Raw genomic sequence first — 13,162 nt, forward strand, 5'->3', positions numbered from 1 at the left:
TCCCCAGCTGTCACTGCCGCCCCGCCTCCGGGGGGCGGAGAGCGCTGCTCCCCCTGCCGCGGCCCCTCCAAGCGCCAGCGCAGCCTTCGCCTCCCTCTGCAAGGCCGGTCCGGGCTCCGGGGAAAGGCCGCGGCGGCTCCCGCGGGCGGGTGAGGAGAGGCCGGGGTGGGGAGAGCAGCGGCTGCTGCAGTGGGCTGGCCCGGCTCTTGGGGACAGACGCGTGGGGCTGCGCTGCCGGTAGCGGCGATGGAGGACGTATGGGGCCGCCCCCGGGGGTGACTGGGAAGGGGCCTGGCTGGGCTGGGGCTGGGGCTTGGAAGGGCGGCGTAGTGAGCAGTACGGACTGGGGCTTCGGTTCACGCAACATCCCCACCCGGCGAGTGCTCAGCGCCTGCTACACCCGCCCAGGCTCGGACAGCTACTCCGCACAGAAACAGGCTGACCGCGTACGGGACAATCCCTGGACCGCCTGTGTCTCGGGGTGCAGCACGGCCTGATCGCTGGCTGTACCCGCCTGGCATTGCTAGAGTGCCCCACTACCTGCTGGGCGCTGAACTGCTACTCGCTAAAACCCAGGGCACAATCAGCATCAAGCGGGCTTTTAACGGTTCGCTCGGACATTAGTAGGCTTCCAGGGAATGAGACTTTTCCCTGTAATTTCCCTTTGTCGATGTGCTTTGTCCAATAGGCATCTCCCTGCACAGGGTGTGTCCCACCGCCTTTTCTTCAGCAAAGCTGTTATCTGCATAAAACAGGTCAGTGATGATGCGCACAGCGTGTGGGTGTGGTTTTGGGTTGGGTTTGCTTTGGTTGGGGGGGGGGGGGGAGTATTTAACACCATTTACACCGACTTAGTATATATAGGTGATATGCTGCTGGTTCAAAAAAGCCTCATGGGTTTAATGTAGGGATGTTGCTTAATGGCAGTTAACGCAGGTGTTTAACTCAAAGATCACAGTCACACTGTTAAACAATAGAATACAAACTGAAATGTATTAAATACTAGAAGATTTATCTGGCCTTGTTTGGGTCCTTAACTCCAGTTATTTTATTTTTTTTATACATCCCCATACTTCTGCCTCTGCATCACTTTATTTTACTCTACGAGGGTCACAGTGGATCAACTAGAAGTTGCCAAAAGATCTTGAAATTTGCTGTATATTTTCATGTACTATTATATTGTTAAATATACATAAAATGTATTAATTACATTATAGTCGCACAATGACACCCATATAGGGTGAGCAGATAGAGGGATAGAATAGAATACCACAGGAAAATTTTCTGTACCAATCTTGCCTATGCAGTTGTGCAAGGTCACCTTAGGGCAAGCTAGAGATACAGCTGCATGAACACCAAACATGAACCTCCATTCAACTGGTGCAGAGGGGGGCAGAATGGAATGGTAATTCCGTGAGCTCTGCATTCTTGGGTTGAGGGCTGTGTTTCTGCCTCACATTTCACTTGCCTAACGCCTAAATGATTGTGCTGTGTGGGTGGAATGAATTTCAATAACACTGCATAATTTGTTGGAACCAAATCTTTTTTTAATAGTAAAAATATTATTTTATGTGTGAAACTATACATTCTATCTAGTATATCTAGTGTATCTATAAAGAAACACTTCCTTTTCATAGAATCATAGAACTGGAAGAGACCTCTGGAGGTCATCAAGTCCTGCCCCTTGCCCAAAGCAGGACCAATTCCAACTAAATCAACCCAGCCAGGGCTTTATCAGGCCGAGACTTAAAAACCTCTAGGGATAGAGATCCACCAACTCCCTAGGTAACCCATTCCAGTGGTTCACCACCCTCTTAGTGAAATAGTTTTTCCTAATGTCCAACCTAGACCTCTCTCATTGTAACTTGAGACCATTGCTCCTTGTTCTGCCATCCCTCACTACTGTGAACAGCCTCTCTCCATCCCCTTTGGAACCTCCCTTCAGGAAATTGAAGGCTGCTATCAAATCCCCCCTCACTCTTCTCTTCAGCAGACTAAACAAACCCAAATCCCTCAGTCTCTCTTCATAGGTCTTGTGCTCCAGCCCCTTAATCATTTTGGTTGCCCTCCACTGGACCCTCTCCAATGCGTCCACATCCTTTCTATAGTGGGAGGCCCAGAACTGTACACAGTATTCCAGGTGTGGCCTCACCAGAGCTGAATAAAGGGAAATAATCACTTCTCTAGATCTGCTGGCAATGCTCCTCCTAATGCACCCTAATATGCCATTAGCCTTCTTGGCTACCAGGGCACACTGTTGACTCCTATCCAGCTTCTCATCCAATGCAATCTCCAGATCCTTTTCTGCTGAACTGCTACTTAGTCATTCAGTCCCCAGCCTGTAACAATGCTTGGGATTCTTCTATCCCAAGTGCAGGACTCTGTATTTGTCCTTGTTGAACCTCATCAGATTTCTTTTGCCCAATCCTCTAATCTGTCTAGGTCACTCTGGACCCTATCCCTGCCCTCCAGAGTATCTACCTCTCCCCCTCCCTTAGTGTCATCTGCAAACTTGCTGTTGGTGCAATCCATCCCCTCATCCAGGTCATTAATAACAATATTGAACAGATCCTTGGGGCAGTCCACTAGAAACCGACCGCCAACCTGACATCAAGCCGTTGATCACAACCCGTTGGGCCTGACGGTCTTGCCAGCTTTCTATCCATCATACAGTCCGTTTATCCAATCCATACTCCCTTAACTTGCTGACAAGAATATTGTGGGAGACCGTATCAAAAGCTTTGCTAAAGTCAAGGTATATCACATCCACTTACTTTCCTATATCCACAGAGCCAGTTTCCTCATCATAGAAGCTAATCAGATTGGTCAGGCACGACTTGCCCTTCGTGAATCCATGTTCCCCTCTTCCAAGTGCCTTTTCACTCAGCCCACTAACTTAATGCACCATAGGTCAGTGTATGTGCATGACGTTGAAAATAGTACGTTACTGAGTATTCATTTCAAATACGGAACAAAGTATTCAATTCAAACCGATCTAAATAGAGTTAAAAACTAAATATGCTTCAATGTAGGTTGAAGTCAGTACTAACAGAGCTGTACAATTCTGTCTTCCCTGTGCTTCAGTATATATTTATATCTGGGGCACCTGGCATTGGTCACTGACAGGATACTGGGCTAGATGGACCCTTAGCCTGACCGTGTGTGCGTGCGTATCAGAGATGAAAGTGGGCAGTTACAGGGTGCAGGTAAAAACCAGCCACCAGTACCAGCCCCTACACTGCCAACAATAAAACGCTACTGTAGTAACACTTGAATGTTACTACCCTTTTTGTTTCCTCCTGTCGGTGGTTCTGCCAGCAGGGCCGCTGATGGAGTCTGTGGGAGCAAATAGGACAGCTGTGTCAGGGCCCAGCAACTTAGAAGGTTCTGGAGTTCCCAGCTACCACTACTGCAGCAGCAGTGACCAAGCCCCAGGCTCTTCAAATCACTGCCGGAGCCTTGAGGCTCCCAACTGCCACCGCAGCCCTGGAGGTCCTGGCCACCGTGGCGGCAGCACCTGTTCCTCCTACCCAAAGACCTGCCCCTTCCTGGCACCCATAGCCACCCTCCCCATCTTGCCAAGGAGCCTGATGGACTGCTAAGTCCTAGTAATTACTTTCATCCTTGGTGTGTGTTTTAATTTTCTCATCATCATCATAGTTTATTGCTCCAAAAACATGGCCATGATCTTAGCGTGTATAGTTCTGCAGGAGTGCAGGATATTGACAGGGGGCACTGTATTGTTCGAAGATTTGTCAAGGCTCTCCACATTCACATTTGGGTCCTTTCTCAGCTCTTGTTTGTTCATGTTATCACTAGTCTTTGCTACCCTGACTCCCACAATTTACACAGTATTTGTTTGAGGTCAGTGCCTGGAGAGAGTTGTTCTGAAGCAACCAGGTTATCCGTGATGTGTCAGCTTCTGATAACAATATGTGGGGAGTCACATTTTTTTAATTGAAGAAGTATGCTTTGCAAATACAGTGCCTAAAAATTCTCACCTATTATGTACACAGAACAGCTGAGTTAAGCAAAGTCTGATAAACCATGTCTTTGTATGGTGTCGAATCATATAAAATTAATAGCGACATTAACATATATAAATAATCAGTGACCATGCTGCCAAATAGTGGAATAAAGCATTTGGAAATGATAAACAGTAAACTAAAGGGGAAGCTAGTGAAGAAGAGGAGTAATATCTTCATCAAAGATACAGTTTTTAAGCATCCTATAATGATTGATCTCTAATGCCACATGCATGGCTTTCTTGAACATAGATCTGTATGTTTAGATGATTAGCTGTAAGAAAGAGATTGAGGATAATGGAGGTAAAAATAGAGGCTACTATGCGGCTTAAGAAGAAAATCCCTGAGGACTTGTATCTATGGCTCTGGCTAGTTTGTTTTAATACATAATGCACCATCAGCTGTTTAGAGTTCTGCTAAAGAAAGACTGCTGAACTAGGTCTTTAAAACTGGAGAAAGTAAACATAATTTTTTCCCCATTTTCTGTCTTTGAGGACAGTTGTTAGGTTCAGTGAGTCTCTACTTTTCTCCTAAGACTGGGCTCTCCTTCCCATATGAAGCTCTTTTTTTATGTGGACAATTTAGAAAAATCACTCCTTTTAAAAATAAAATACAAATTCTGGATGCCAAGAAATAAAGACAAATCCAATCTCCTAAACAATATCTAACTAATCCCAATGTTTAATGGCAGTCTTAGGTACCGTGGCTGAAGTTCTCAGATGCACTTGTTTTGATGGCTAAAATCAGCAGCATATTTGCTAAATTTTTGCTCTCAGGTTTTCTTTCTTGTCACATCAAACACCCTTTATTTTTTGCTACTAGCATTCAGTAGTTGCTATTGTGTTTCAAAACAAACATCACTGGAGTCCTGATCTAGGAAGTACATCAATGGGAGATGTGTGTGTTTAGCACCTGATCAGATTAGGCATGGAATGAAGGTTATTGGGTCAAATTCTCTTCTGTTGCACCAATAAAACTCTGTTGAAGCCATTGGGATTTGCATGGGGTTAAATGAGAAGAGAATTTGGCTTGTGTCCCTTGTCATTGTATCTTTCTCTAACTACATGCTATATTGATAAATATTTCCATGGGCAGAGCTTGGCAGCTACCTCCAAATACACTAGTACAAAAAAGACTTGTAACATACATGAGTTCTTAGTAACCAGACAAGTGGGATTGTTAAAAGCACTCTGCTTTGTCTTAGTAATGCTTCTATTGACTTCAGGGGGAGTCCAAGCATTTTTATAAAATTCCACACTAACATGCAACAGTACTGTAATTATGTATCAGTAATTGTCTTAAAGCTGTAATGCCTAAAGGTATCTTTTCCCCACAGAATTCTGTGTACTGCTGCAAATAACAGTAGAGATGTGTTGTTGCATATATATAATAAAGCAAGCTATGGAATTGGAACAACAAACAGAAGGTACTGTCTGACTTTTGATACATTTTTTACACTAGTCATCCTTAAATGCTTGTGCTATAATTGACAGTAAAAGTAAAATTTAGTTTGTCTGTTGCTTCTGACTTGTATAAAACAATCCCTTTTACGATTACAATATTTTATCTCCAACACTAAGACTACAGTGTGTGTTAGGTTTACTGTTGATGGACAGTCTTTCAGTGATGCATTTTATAAACTTTATGGGTTTTGAAGCTGCATCTGATGCCCAGTGGAAACTGAAAACAGACCTTGCCTCCATCAATAAATTGAATAGATAAGCTGCTCAGGTCATTGTCCAAAATAACGTTTAGGAGACTAGATTATGTCCTGTAATGCCCATGTTACACAGATCATAGTAAAAATGAAGTAGGAATATATATTTAGAAAATATATGATAAACACAGGATTTTTAGTTATCTACATCTAACGAAGATGTTCTAGAAATACAGTATAACAGTGGTAGATAGTTGAGTTTATATATAGTCAACATATAATATAAACATGGGTCATCTCCAGAGGCCACAGCAGTAAAATAAAGCCCAAGAATAGAAATAGTTCAGTTTTGTGGTATGTTGCCAGAAGGTCTAGGCCAATATGCACAATAAAAGGAGCTAGTTTACTAAAAAGATTTTTTTAAACCTGCTGTTGTTCTTGCAATCAGTCAAGATGCCTTTCATTTCAGGGAAGGCTGGGGAGGAGGACTCATCGCATCTTACAAGCAGTTAGAGGAGTCTGGTATAATCAGTCTTATTTGGAGCTGCAGCGAGGGGGAGGAGATCAAGCCGCCCATACAAGTGGGTTAGAGAAACCAAAAATCTGCCCTTCCCTATTCCCAAGCTACTGGACCTACCATTAGAAACTGAGGCCATGTTGAGAAGGGGAAGGTAAGGGCTTCATACCCACTGTCCCTCACCAAGAGCAGTTCTTTTGGGGGATTGAGGGGAGCTCAGAGGTGAATAATAGATGACTGTGGTCTCCTCTTCAACACTGATACTTGGTTATGGGACCAATAAATAAACAAAGGCATTTATTTTAAGATTCCCAAATCAAATTTCAGTGTTTCCCTACCAGTAACAAAGTTATTTGGGGGTAATAATGTGTTACTTGTATATTTGGTAAAAACATTGTATTAATCATTGTTCACTGTCATGTTCACATTTTTTATTTCCATTTATAATACAAATATTTAAAATATATTACAACAGCATAAAACATTAAGTCAGATTCATCTTGTATAAAAGGTAATAGGCTGTCTTGGAGAAATACATGTGATGGCCATCATTGTTCTATCCATTTTAGAGAGTGATTGCAGCATAATTCCACCTACATCTTGTGAATACAGGATTTAATAAATAGTTACAGAAAATCAGACAGAAAGGTTAGACGGCATTTTAGTCCATTCTTATCAGAGGCACTCTTAAAAATAAAAAAGAATCCACACATTTAATGACGCACAGCTCTTTTTCTTCAAGAAGTAAGATTGTCTTAAAAGAACAGCAGGATGTCAAGGAAAAAGTTTCCAGTGTGCCAAAGGTATCTGCTCAGAATAACAATATAGGGCTGAAAAAGCTTCATATTATTTAGTAACAACTACTAATATTAATATGTTGTTAAATGACAATGGAAGGGTTTCAAGCTGTACGTACATTAAGCAGAAGAGACATCATATAGGGGTATGTGTAACATTCTAATTAACCATGATTGTACTTCATACCGTTTTCAATAGTAATGCAAGATGGTACAGTGAAGGTACCCATGTAACTGCTTTGCATCTATATTAGTTTGCTAAATGGGAGTTATGTCTCTTCATTAGACTTTGCTAGATCTACCAGTGAAGGGCAGTGTTGTCCAAAGTATTTTACCTCCCCTCTCCTCTCTAGGAAAAAAAATGTGGCTGGTCCAAGGGGAAGAAAAGGAAATCTCCAAAGGAATTTTCAGCTCCTCCTGCCCATGCAACAGGGTAAGCAACGTGTAAGAGTAGTGTGGAATATGTTATTCAGGTAATTTACTGTTCTTAATATGCTCTCTTGTAAGCAGTATATTAAAGCAACTTAGGGCTCTGAACTGTAAAGATTTAGAGAATGCTAAAGGCTTTGGGAATGGCCTCTGAGGTCAATTAAATATTTATAGCTTGGAAATGTTAGAAATTCTCAAATTGCATTTTGACAAATACCTTTTATTAATCCTATTCATAAAAAAAAGTGCAGCGAAGGACTGAAATGGCTAAAGGGAATGTATTGTAGGTTGAGTGGTCATGTGTGCTTGTGGGTTAGTGCAGATTTGTGTACCCATATGGGGATTTTTCTTTAAAATGATTTGAAGGAAGGTTCACTTAGCCATGTAGAAGTTGTATAACTAGCAATTTCCTAACTTTATAAACAGTTAACTACCAGGCAGTATTTAACACATGTATTTCATTTATATATATATATATATATATATATATATAAAACACAAATGCCTTTTACAACTTTGTTTTGTTAATTGCTGATATATTGCCCGCTGTTGTTGATAGGTATATAATATTCTTGAATGTGTGGAGCATTAAAATGAAGGTCAAACATCCATATTTGCCTTTGACTGAAATTACCATGATGCTGACTGCTCAGTGGTTTGAACTTTCTCAAGCAGGAAAACGAGTAAGCCTTCTCAGCATTAAAAGAGACAGCAAACTAAAAGAGGCATGTTATATTATCGATCTGTCTATCTAATAGTCTGTCTGTGAGTCTGTTTGTTCAAGACTCCTCCTAAATGGTAAGAGCTAGGACCAAAAAATTTGGTGTGCAGCTTTCTCTTATCCTTACTTAAAGTAAGGTCAGGGTCTGGTTATGGCAAGAAAGTGGGATGTGCCTGGAGTTTGATTGTTTTCCATACGCTCAAAGGATCAGAAGAATGCAATACTGCACAGTCACAACTGGGGACAGTTATACATGGGGAAGTGATCACAGGGGGGGCAGCTGTACAAGGATGGAAGTGGCCAGCTGGGGGCTGGCAAGATGGCAAGCCCTGCTATTGGCCCAGGTAAGTGGCTCCCCCTGCCTCAAACTTTTCCTCCTCTGCTTTGGCACCAGACCTGAGAGGAGGAGCCACTGGCCCGACTGACACACCTCCTCCCCTGGAGCAGTACCAGGGTCAGGCTCCCCTCCCTCCATCAGGACCCAGAGACACCCACCCTCAGCACCACCAGGCTGCCCAGCATGGCCCCCACTCCTCCCCTTAGCCCAGATCTGGGGACCAACAGGAGACCTCCGCAGCCAGGCCAGACCTGGGCAATAAACACCAGGTAAGTTTTCTAGTAATATATATAAATATATTATAGCATGTATTGTATCTTTTTTTTGCAGAAATATATAAAAAAGCAGAAAAGGACATGCAAAGTTTATGAAAGAATTGAAACACTATCAAGACTCTGAAGCCTGACAAGCTTTCTTAGAAAGAAGAGCAATTCACAAATTGAGGACCCTGTGTGGTAAGTTAGGATATGTCTACACAGCAGCGTTAGTTCAGAATGACGCCAGTTGTTCCAAAATAACATAGTCCTCACCTGCACTACAAGCAGTTATTTTGACATTATGTCAAAATAATGTTGAGCTGGAGGACTTCTTACTTCGACTCTTATAACCCTCATTTTATGAGGCATAAGGGAAATCGGAGGAAGCTCAGGATGCATAGATTATTTCGGCTTTAGCCCTGCTGTGTAGATGTGACCTTAGAGAACAGCTGTGTCCGTTATTTTATATAAATGAAGGAATATACCATTTGTATCCTAACTAAAATTGCTAGGAAGAGAGTTCTAGGAGACCTAGGGTTCCTACAGTATTTTAATTTCATCAAACTATTAATTATTATGATCATAATTATTAAGCCTTAAAATTGAAGGAAAGCAGAGCTTTATTGTGGATCAGTGTAAAGTCTCAGTGGATAAAAGTCTATTTGGCAATGATTGTTTACACAAGTATGTGTGATATTGTAGATTAATAAAAAGTTGCTTTAGTGTCTACAGTTTGTGATTTGCCTTTTAATTTTTATTATTTGCCAGCATTTACTTTAGGCTTACCATTTGCCTCTTTGAGGCAAAGCCGTGGAGGACTTGGGCGGTCCTGCCACCCCCGTCTCCCTGGTCTGCTGGGGGGGGGGGGGGGGGGGGGCAGCTAGTGAAATGAAAAGTAGCATCTTTCTTCTGCATAGTAAACTTTCAAAACTGTATTAAGTGAATGTTCAGTTATATATTTTTGAAAGAACAGCCATCATGTTTTCTTCAGAGTTATGAACAACCTCCACTTCTTAGGTGTTCGTAACTCTGAGGTTCTACGGTAATGGCTTGTCTACATGGATCAGAGATATTGAATACAGGGATGTGACGTATGAACTGCAATAATGTGTTGTACATTAATTGTTCTGCGTAGGTCCTGTGTACACACTGAAGATACTTGGTGGTGTGTAGCGTACATGCTACATGTATGGATGGTGAGTTGGTGTTTAAGCAAGGGAGGACTGTGTGTGAGTCCTGTGGCTGTGTTCCCTACATGGCACTGCCCTTACCCAAGCATTGCATACGTCATCATCACTGCTGCTTTAGCTGTGTGTATCCTTCTGCTGGAACCTTTCCCCACTCACCTCCTCACCCCGCAATGGCCTTTCACTTCTCTGTAGCTATATGCTGGAGCATGGACGCAGTCTGCTTTTCACTGCAGCAGGTACCAACACATAACACTACATGCCGCAGCAAGTGATAAGCAGTCTAGAAATAGCCTAAGTGTTCCTTAGTGCACTTTAGTACTATTTGAAATAGTACTACATGAAAGGGCACTATGGAACATTTCTAAAAGGATTGCATAATACTATATTCTGCGATAGTAAGTAATAGATATAATTTACATTATTCGATGCAGCATATACATAGAGGCTACGTCTAGACTGGCATGATTTTCCGGAAATGCTTTTAACGGAAAAGTTTTCCATTAAAAGCATTTTTGGAACAGAGCGTCTAGACTGGCACGGACGCTTTTCCGCAAAAGCACTTTTTGCAGAAAAGAGTCCGTGCCAATCTAGATGCACTTTTCCGCAAAAAAGCCCCACTCACCATTTTCACAATTGGAAAACAAATCTCAGCTGTCTACACTGGCCCTTTTGCGCAGAAGTTTTACGCAAAAGGGACTTTTGCCCAAACGGAAGCAGCATAGTATTTCCACAAAAAGCACTGATTTCTTACAGTAGGAAGTCAGTGCTTTTGCGGAAATTCAAGCGGCCAGTGTAGACAGCTGGCAAGTTTTTCCAGAAAAGCGGCTGATTTTCCTGAAAAACTGGCCAGTCTAGACGCAGCCAGAGAGAGCTCCGAAAAAACCCACTTTTTTTTATATCTGCATAATGCTTTCAATAATTACTAAAAGTAACCTCCCCTCAAAATGAAGTTATTAAGCCCTGAAAAACAGAATCTCTAATTATGATAAATCTTTAATTAGATGATCACATGTTGCTTTTCCCATAGGACTCTTCCTCATTCAATGCACAGGATGGACAATGCTCAATGAATGAATTAAGAGTAGCATACAACTTCCTTGTCTGATTAAAAGGCAAAACCAAATTCTTTTAGCTGCAGTTGTGACAACTTGAAGTCTTCATTCACTTGAACATGGACATAAAGTTGTGACAAAAATTCATAGAAAGCAATTACACTATTGAATATACTCAATTATTATTGAAATACACTGTTTATAATGGCTTATAAGTCACTTTACAGAGGTGGGTATGTCATTTTACTTTACATATTTACCAATAAAGAAACAGACCTATTAACTTGACTCAGTACTGATCATCTCCATTCAGAAAAGGGGAGGAAAATACTGCACCCACAACTTATACTATATAACCCTAACTAAAACAAGTCCTGTGACACTTCAAAGACTAACAGATTTATTTGGATATAAGCTTTCATGGGTGAAAAGCACTTTGTTAGATGGTCTGTTCTATCTTTGCTCCTATTAAAATCATTGAATGCAATGGGAGCCAAGTTAAACCAATGCTGAGAGCTTTTGAAAATCTCATCATAAAAGTTCCAAAGGATGGGGTGTTTGAGTTTCACACAAATTCTATATCAGGTAAATATATTGTGCCCACCTAAATTCACCTTGAATTTTCAATTAGATACTGTGTTTCTCTTCCTGTCCTAAACTGTTAGGTATTGTTGCTGTGCACCACTAAGTAATTTCTGTCTTATGCTTCAAAAGTGGTTGTGTTTCAGTGGCGGTTGAAGAAGTCCCTTTATATTCCTTACCTACATCACATGGTTCTTGTAAAGCTTAAATTAAGTAACAATGGTAAAGAAGTGTGAGTGCAGTTTGTCTGAATAACTCAATTTCAAGTAAAAACTATGGGGGGTCCTGTGGCACCTTAAAGACTTGATGTCTGAATCTTCTCACCTTTCTGGTTTTTTTAGCAAGGACTTATAATAAAGTTTTTGCATAAAGAAAAACTATGCAGTCCAGTCTGTGTTGAGTGGTTATATGAAGGCATTGAATTTCAGAAATAGTCAAATTATATGGTTATTTTATTATACATGAACAATTGAAAGACAAAAGTTTGAGACAGTGAGATAATCACTAATATATAGCAGACTATTATTTTGTTACAGCACATTCGCATAGGCCTGGTCTACCCTAAAGGGGGAGGTTGACTTAAAATACGCAACTCCAGCTACGTTAATTATGTAGCTGTAGTCGACACATCTTAAATTATTTTTTTGAGATGTCAAAACAGCAGGCTCCCATTGCCTTCCCTTACTCCTCTTGAGGAGCAGGACTACTAGTGCTGATGGGGGAGCCCTCTCAGTTTAAATTAGCAGATCTTCACTAGATCCGCTAATTCAAACCCCCAGAAGATGGACCTCAGCATCATTGATCTTCCACAGAGTATAGACATGGCTATAGAGCCTTGAATAGAAACTTCTGTAGTTATTAAATCGCTCTTTTTTTAAAACATTTATAAAGGACAGCTCAGTTTTTCACCTTTTTTGTCATTTAGGGGCATTATTTCCATTATCCAGTGCTTAGTCAAATTACTGTACTTATTGCTGCTCTAATTTCAAATTTTCATTAGCTTGAATCTAGCAATATGTCCTTGTTTTAAACTGGCACCATGTTACTACTCTGCAGTTCCATAGAATTGAAATTCATCTAAAATGTACCTGTTGTCAGGTTGTTAATAACAAAGAATAGCTGCTTCTTAAACATGCTTGTTGAGCATAAAACAAAGTTACAATCCTTGTTTTACAAATATTATTGTACATGCCATAAATAAAATGTGTGATTATACTTTAAAATGTAGCTGGATTGTGTTTGTTTGATTTAAGTGTTCCATCTACATTACTTGCCTTTCTGGGATGAAAGTCTAGCAGTTTTTTCCTTCACAATTCGTAGCGCAAAACATATAAGAAGAGGTTTATTGTATCACGTGTGAGAACTTAAAAGTTTCTTTGCACTATTCCTGCCTTCAGTCATCAGAAATTATCCACAGCTGATGTAAATTGTCATACCCATTGTCTGTTTGAGATAAAATAACCTATATTAGTTGCAGATTTTCCCCTCCGCCAAGATGTGTGAAAGAGGAGGGGAATGCAACTGGAAGGCAAATAAAGAGGGAGCTCAAGAGATTTTGTGGGAGGGAATCTACAACTGGGAGGAGGATGGAGTGAGGA

The 13,162-nt window shown here is 41.1% G+C and overlaps 1 long non-coding RNA gene across 4 annotated transcripts; it reads left to right on the forward strand.

Moving 5' to 3' along the window:
- Positions 1-17: 17 nt before the first annotated feature.
- Positions 18-12,787, forward strand: LOC102460693 (uncharacterized). 4 transcript variants are annotated; one of them, XR_012904388.1, is made up of 8 exons: positions 24-149; positions 689-755; positions 5,362-5,451; positions 6,152-6,353; positions 7,350-7,429; positions 7,985-8,938; positions 9,876-9,936; positions 10,958-12,787. It is a non-coding gene; the product is annotated as an uncharacterized LOC102460693 (long non-coding RNA). The 4 variants fall into 4 exon arrangements; XR_012904390.1 differs by having other exon boundaries at positions 18-149; positions 7,985-8,150; positions 8,814-12,787; XR_012904387.1 differs by having other exon boundaries at positions 19-149; positions 7,985-12,787.
- Positions 12,788-13,162: the final 375 nt, after the last annotated feature.

Source organism: Pelodiscus sinensis, chromosome 5 (genome assembly GCF_049634645.1).
Source record: "Pelodiscus sinensis isolate JC-2024 chromosome 5, ASM4963464v1, whole genome shotgun sequence".
Lineage (NCBI taxonomy): Eukaryota > Metazoa > Chordata > Testudines > Trionychidae > Pelodiscus > Pelodiscus sinensis.